This window comes from Pseudopipra pipra, chromosome 22, assembly GCF_036250125.1.
Source record: "Pseudopipra pipra isolate bDixPip1 chromosome 22, bDixPip1.hap1, whole genome shotgun sequence".
NCBI classification, from domain to species: Eukaryota; Metazoa; Chordata; class Aves; order Passeriformes; family Pipridae; genus Pseudopipra; species Pseudopipra pipra.
In genome coordinates, this window is record NC_087570.1 from 2734889 (window position 1) to 2742620 (window position 7732).

A 7732-nucleotide genomic window follows, 5' to 3' on the forward strand; every position below is an offset into this window, starting at 1 on the left:
AAAAAAACCCCTTTCTGTTCTCAACAAGAATATAAAAGTGACTTTTAAAAATTTATTATAGGTGGGAAGCACTCCCTTTCCCAAAGATTTTTCTTCCCATCCTGTGCTTTTCCTGCAGCCAACCCAAACCATTCCAGTATTCCATGATTTTTAATCTTCCACTCTGGAATTCCATCTCTTCACCTGGAATGACCCTAAATGACATCCCCTCAATTATCCAGGTTCCTCTTCACTGATTCCATGGGATCCCATTGTCAGTTGATTCCATATTGATGCTTCCAAAGGTTTGATCCCAGCTATTAATTATTATTATTATTATTATTATTATTATTATTATTATTATTATTAAGCTAAATTTTTTAATACTGCCAGGATGAACACACCCATCACTCGACTTACCACTTATATTTTACTTCCAAGTTTGCTCTTAACTCATTTTCACCCTGAAGACAACGCTCTAGGGAGGGAAAATGAACTCACAGCTGCTTTTTATGGTTAATCCTGAACGTTTAAAAGCAGAAAATGAAAGAGAAGGAGTCACAGACTTGATGCATAAAGGAGATATTTCCAGAGTTCACAAGAAAACAACAGATGGGCTTAAGAGCTGCCTGGGTTACAGCAGGGGATGAGATGAGCAATTCACAGGCTACACAGAGCCTGATAATGAATAAAAGGCATTAAAACCCCACCAATAAATTATTCTGATGTCCTATAATTTATCATAGAAGAATTAAAGTCTTTTTTTTTCCCCCCCCTGAGTTAGAACCACCCTCTGTTCCCTTCCTCCTGGTCACCTCACGGCGCAAACTCAGCAGTGCTTTTGCATTTGTAGCAGTTGGTGAGCTTGTGTTTGAGACAGACCAGGCAGAATTCCAATTTTATCCCGAGAAATTCCGCTGGAAAGGACTGCAGCTAAAAACACGGGAGGACAACAAGCAGCTCAAGAAACCCCATAAGAACATTGCACCGAACCAGAAATCGCTCCACTTTGAAAAACACCAAAAAAACCAAACACAACCCTAAAAACTTCAAAGCCAGAAGCACAAAATACTGATGGGGAAGCTTCTTTGGGTTCGGAACATGGAAAAAAATGCTGTATTTACTGTCAAAAGTGCTGCCACACGCTGGGCTCGGGGTTTCCTCGGCACCAGTGGGAAGCAAAAGACTTGTAAAACACCCCCAGCCTTGGCCTGAGGAGTTACTGAGTAGTTCCTACTCCTGTTGGAGTGCAAAAGTAACTTGAAAACTTGTTCTCTACAGTGCTTTCAACCTTCCCTTGCTTTTGGTGGTTATTTTTTTATCACCTCTAATGGAGGTGTGAAGTCCTTTAAGAAGAATTCCTGCACGGGAGCGGAATATCTTTGTTTTCCTCGGGGCACCCTGAGAGGTAAATCCTCTGCAAGTAACTCCCAGCCCCATCCAAACCACAAACCTGCACCACAGGCACGAGTTTATTCTGCCAGCTCTGCCCTTAACTTGGCTTTTGATGTGGTTTCTTTTTCCCCTTTAACCTGCTGCTGTTTTCCATGTCTACGAGGACCAGCTCCCTCCCCCATTCCAGGGTTATCCCCCTCCCACCTTGGAGCACACATCCATTTAAATTCGGCATTTCTGAGTCAACCCCTCATTTAAATCAGATGTTTTGCCAGTGGCAGGTTGACAAAGGGGTTGTGGCATTCAAATTAGAAACCTTGGAGGCTTCATCTAGACATGCTGGGAGTTGCTCCTCACCTTTACCCTCCCTCTCAAACATCTCCCTTTCCACTTAAACCCTTCCTGTGTGGACATGGAAAAAATTCCTGGCTTTCTGTGATGTCTGGGAACTAAATTTTTCTAGACTAGAAGTTGTACTCTGCACATTATACACGTAATATTCTAGATTCCTTTTTCCTCCCCTTTATTATAAAGCAAACCAGTGTCTTCCTATGCAAACATTTGTAAAGCAAGCAAAGGTAGGAGGTGAAAAAAAACCCCATAAATATTCATCATTCTTAATGAAACCTTTATTTCTGCGTGTTTAGTTGAAGGCAAATTTATCAAACATGCTAATTATACGAATTACAGCTAATGAGGTTTAAATGTTGCTCCATTTCCATGGCTTTGCAAACATTCTCTATACCTTAGACACGGGGAGAAGGGAGAAAAAAGGGTGGGGAAATCACTCTTGAGGCTCTTGCTGCGAGTCCAAAGATTAAACATAAGCTTTATAAACACACCTAAAAGTGTATTAAATCTTTAATGCTTCCAGTAATATATAGCTTTAATTACTAGCCCGTTGAAAAAAGAGAATTCCCGGTGATATATTGACTTCCTCTTAAGGTTTATTAAAAAGTAAATTGCATTTCTGCTTTGGTGGGGAGTTTTTTTCATTTGGCTTGATAAGCACCAAAAAATCGATGGCAGCCAAAGGAGTTTGGAGGAGTTCAGGGCATTATTGCACAGGTGTCCCAGAAATAAGAAGTGCTGGCAGGGATCAGGGGCTGGGAAAATAATGGGAATGGGGGTGAGATCATAGAATCAGCTGGGTTGGAAGGGATCTCTGAGATCATCAAGTCCAACCCTTGATCCAACCCCGCCGTGGTTCCCAGCCCATGGCACTGATGCCACATCCAGTCTCAGCTTAAAAACCCCCAGGGATGGAGAATCCCCCACTTCCCTGGGCAGCCCATTCCAATGGCTGAGCACCCTCTCTGGAAAGCACCCAAGAGAACAGGCAAGCAAAGACTAAACCAAGACACAGCGAAAATCCAGAATCACAGAATGATTAAAGTTGGAGAAGGCGTCAGAGTCCCCCCTGTGCCCCATCCCCACCCTGTCCCCCAGCCCAGAGCACTGAGGGCCACATCCAGCCTTTCCTTGGACACCTCCAGGGGTGGGGACTCCAAACCTCCCTGGGCAGCCCCTCCAGTGCCTGACCACCCTTTCCATGAGGAAATTCCTCCTGATGTCCAACCTGACCCTCCCCTGGCACAGCTGGAGGCCATTCTCTCTCCTCCTGTCCCTTGTTCCCTGGGAGCAGAGCCCGACCCTCCCCAGCTCCCCTCTCCAGTCAGGGAGTTGTGGAGAGCCAGAAGGTCCCCCCTGAGCCTCCTTTTCTCCAGGCATTTTTTGGGCCAGTTCAGACCAGGAAAAACTCAACTCTTGTCCTCAACTCTGAATTTCCTGGCTGACTTTCCATCCTTGAACAAACCACCTCTCCTTTGAAAGGTGTCTCAACCCAGCGAGTCCCAACACATCCCCTCGCTCTCCTGGCACCCTCCTGGGGAGCCCCTCTAGAAAGGGCACTGGAGCAGCATTCCAGTGCCTGACCACCCTTTCCATGAGGAAATTCCTCCTGATGTCCAACCTGACCCTCCCCTGGCACAGCTTGGTTCCTTCTCCTCCTGTCCCTTGTTCCCTGGGAGCAGAGACCCTCCCCAGCTCCCCCCTCCTGTCAGGGAGTTGTGGAGAGCCAGAAGGTCCCCTCTGAGCCTCATTTTCTCCAGGCTGAGCCCCCCCAGCTCCCCATAGGATACTCCAGACCCTTCCCCAGCTCCTTTGGACACGCTCCATCCCTTCCATGTCCTTCCTGAACTGAGCCCCAGAGCTGGACAGAAGGTGCCCCAGCACGGGGGGGACAATCCTTGCCCACCTCACCTCCCTCAGTCCTTCCCAGCACTAAGGGCTGGATTGTCCCTGAAGAAAAAATTCCAGCACAGGAAGCCACAAGGAAACAAGATTTACGCAACAGGATTTCCTGCCTGGAGGCTCCTGGCCAGCCCCGAATTTGGGGAATTTGGTGGCTCTCCCTCGCACTTCCAGGACCGCCCGAGCTTTGAGCCATTCATCAACCCGTCCCCCGGGGGGGCTCGTGCTTTTGTGAAGCTCTTTCTCACATCCAGGAAACTCGCAGCCTAATTCCAAAGGCACGCGCAGCACCGGGAGCTGCGGAGGGAACGAGGAGCTGCAGAGAGAACAAGGAGCCTGGAGGGGTTTTTTTTTTATTGCTTTTCTGCAAGTCAGTCATTACCCCCGCCTTTGAGAAGAGCCCGGCTCAGATCCTTATCTCTGCCTCTCTCCCTTAAAGCTCAGAGCAATTTTCTCTCGGTTATTCTCCCAGCTCGAAGCTGAGCAGGATTTCTCCAGAAAAAGCCATTACTGCTCCTACAAACCCTCACTTTTGCATTCCCAGCCCGCCACGAATTCAGCTTTTCAGCCGTTGTCTGGAACGCCGGGAGAAATCCACGGCTGGCTTTAAAAACTTAGGGTTTGATTGAAATTAGTTCAGCTTTGTGGCAAGAGAGGCTTATAGAAAATAACCTGGATGCCGAGTTTAGCTTCCCAATGCACAGAGCAGAAAGGAAATTCTCTTTGAAGGATCAGTCATGACAACTTTGTGCTCTTTTCCACCAGTGACATAACTCCCAGAAAACCAAAGTCACCTCCAGCTTCCATCCTGCAGCTCCCAGCCTGTCACAGAACACGTCAACAGACATCAAAATTAGAATTACAACTCACTTTCTTCACGTTAATCTCGCAGAGCTTGATTAGCACCGTCCTGTCTTCAGTTCATAAAGAAAAAAGACACAAAATAAGGATGAAAAAAATCCTTCCCAGCACTGGGAATTCCTATTTATGCTCCAGTCCTCCCAGATTAACACCCACTCAGTGGGAACACCTGCAGGAGCTTGTTAATCACTTCTCATCTGGAATTTTTTTAGCCCTCTCCTTGCCTTATATTAAAAGATGCAAATTATTTCTCCCTTTTCCCCCTTCTCTTTTATTTAACATCTCTTAAACCTGTCACTCCATGTTTTCTGGGTCCATAAGCAACACATCGTTTCCATATTAAATACTCCACCAGTATTTAAGCACTCCTTTGTTCACAGCAAATACAAATAAATAAGGAAAATAAACAAAATAAATGAGATCTCCTACGAGTCTTTGAATGTTGATAAAGATTTCACAAGGAGCAGTAAACAACCAGACCCGGGGAAAAGCATGAACAGGAACATGGCAAATCCATGTGATGCAATATAAAAAACTGAAGGAATTCACCTGCCAGCTCATGGAAAGGTGTGTTCAACCCTTCAGAAGCCAAATCTTCATCCTGGTGTCATTTTCAGCATTTTCCAGAGGATGGGATGGGTGATGGGGCAGGAATGTTCTAATGATGGCTCTGCTGTAATTCCAGAGGGGATCCATAGGGGATCCATAGGGGGAGGGCACTGGCACCTCGTGGAGCTTCTGCCAGCAGGGATTTCCATGCTAATGGTGCCCCAATCCATCATGGGGGCTGGGAAGTGAGATCCCTAAACCTTCCAGCTCCTCCTTTCCCACCAGGGTATTCCTTGGCCATCCCTGGGGGCAGGAGAGGGGAGGCAGGGGGTGTCTATCCAGGACTGGGAATATGGACAGGGGATGCAGGGGAGGTTTATCCCGGTCTGGGAACCTGGAGAAGGGAGGTAGAAGGGGTTTATCTGGGGCTGGAAACCTGGAGAGGGGAGGCAGGGGGTGTCTATCCAGGACTGGGAACCTGGAGAAAGGAGGCAGGGGATGTTTATCCCTGTCTGGGAACCTGGAGAAGGGAGGCAGGAGGGGTTTATCCAGGGCTGGGAACCTGGAGAGGGGAGGCAGGGGGTGTCTATCCAGGACCAGGAACTTGGAGAGAGGAGGCAGGGGGTGTTTATCCCTGTCTGGGAACCTGGAGAGGGGAGGCAGGGGGTGTTTATCCTGGTCTGGGAATCTGGACAGGAGAGGCAGGGGGTGTTTATCCAGGACTGGGAACCTGGAGAGGGGAGGCAGGGGATGTTTATCCCTGTCTGGCAATCTGGAGAAGGGAGGCAGGGGGTGTTTATCCAGGACTTGGAACCTGTCCCGTGCCTCCCTGCACACACAGGACGTGAGCAGAAGGACCAGCAATTTCCCAAACACCCACTCACAGCCCTTAAATCCCATCCCTCCAATCCCGGGATGTGGCATTGCCGGAGGCTGCCCCGCTCAAGGTGACACCCAGAGGGCAGAAGGCGTTTCAGCCGCTCCTTGTAAACAAAAACCTCGTTACAAACCTCGTTTGAAAACCAAAGCCAGGCTGAAACGAGCTGGATTTTTGTTTCCTGGGGGTGGAATCCAACGTTCTGCGTTTAAAGTGCTCCGTAGCAACAGGAATTCCCCAAGGAAACGCTTGGAGCATCCCTGTGTGCGGATCAGACTGGATGAATTCCTTGGGCACCTCTCAAATCCGCAGAGCAGGAGACACAGCCTTTGTTTTCTGCTTCATCTTTGTCCCCACTGTCACAGTTCACTGAGATATTCCTACTTTTTTCCTCGTCTCTGTCTCCCTGGTGTCAGTTTGGATCAAAAGCCCTTTCAGAACACAGAGACCTGTCCCCTCCTGACACCTGCAGAGCAGCCAAGATTTATTTCCCCAGTGAAAACTGTGTCAAGCCTGACTTGGGCTTGTTCACAGGTCAGGAGGCACAAGGTGTGGAAAAGAAAGAAGAAGCTTGTTCCTCAAAAAAAAAAAAAAATTTATATCATAATATTGCTCATTAGCAAGAGGGGCCAGAAGGATTAGAGGAGCTTAATTATTTATTCCATGCTAGTTGTCCAAATATTTAAGTTTGCACCTGGGAGAAGCAAATTGGTGCCCAAATGTAGCTGTTAATGTCACATCCACTGCTAAACCACTGCATCAGGTACATTAAAAATACATCAGAGTCTCCCCAGGGGAGCTCATCTCTCACTTCATGCTCTGATCAGTGAGCACTATATTTACTTGTGAGGACTATATTTACTTGAGGACTAACTAAAGCCAGGCGTTGACCTTCCCCCCCTTCCAGGGGGGTGTTGTCTGGGTAATTCCTGAGGGATGGGAAGGCTGCAACAGCAGCTGAGTTTGTTCAGGGACATATTTCCCTCTCCCAAAAAGGTCCTCGGCTAAAGAAGAGAGTTCAAGCCCCTTCCCTGATGTATCCCATGGAGGTGGAGCAGCAGTGGGAGGGATCTCCAAGGCACAGGGGGGGTCTGCAGACACGGAACATCCCCGTGCCATCCTTGAAAAAGGAATTCTGCACCGGCTCTCTGAGGCTTTGCTACCTCAGATCCACGATCTGAGGGCTTAATCTTTCATTCTGCTTAACCAGAGAGGGGATTTCTGTGCAGAATATGCAGCAATTAGAGTTCAATTTTCAAAGAACTCCTTCTCCTCCTTGTGTAGTTTTTCACTCAGGGCACAAGGCTGGGCTGGGCAGAGCCAAAGGGCTGTTCCCAGAGGGAACATCCTCATTTCCCACTGAACTCCCAGCAAGGAGTTGTTGTTTAGCAGAGGATTAGGCTTGAAGGAATCCAGTGTTAAAAAAAAACCAAACCAAACCCACAAACATTTTCATTTGATATGTAAAGCAGCGTTAGTGCTGCAGGAACAGATGGGAAATGCACTGGGAATGCAAATATTGTCCTGTTCCTCGGTGTTTTATCACACACACAGAAAGGATTCTGCCTTCCCTTTATCTGCAGAGGGACAAATCCCACAGCCCTCTCCCGAGCTCAGTGCAGGCCGAGGTGTGATGGTGTCATTCCTGCAGCTGGAAATTCCAGGGGTTGCCAAGTCCCCTGTCCTGCTTGTTTCATGGAAAAGTGTCCTTATTTATTTCTTAGGTCAAACACAAGGACTGTGGGGTTACACCTGGGGGGGGGGGGGGGGGGAAGGAAGACTGATGGTTCATCCTTGGGGGGGAGAATTAGGGAATAG

At 48.0% G+C, this 7732-nt stretch overlaps 1 long non-coding RNA gene across 1 annotated transcript; it reads right to left on the reverse strand.

Annotated features, from left to right (window-relative positions):
• Positions 1–2134: 2134 nt before the first annotated feature.
• LOC135425812 (uncharacterized) lies at positions 2135–6754 on the reverse strand. The gene is made up of 3 exons (XR_010435768.1): positions 6048–6754; positions 4498–4541; positions 2135–2480 (listed from the first exon to the last, which is right to left on the reverse strand). It is a non-coding gene; the product is annotated as an uncharacterized LOC135425812 (long non-coding RNA).
• Between the last annotated feature and the right edge of the window lie 978 nt (positions 6755–7732).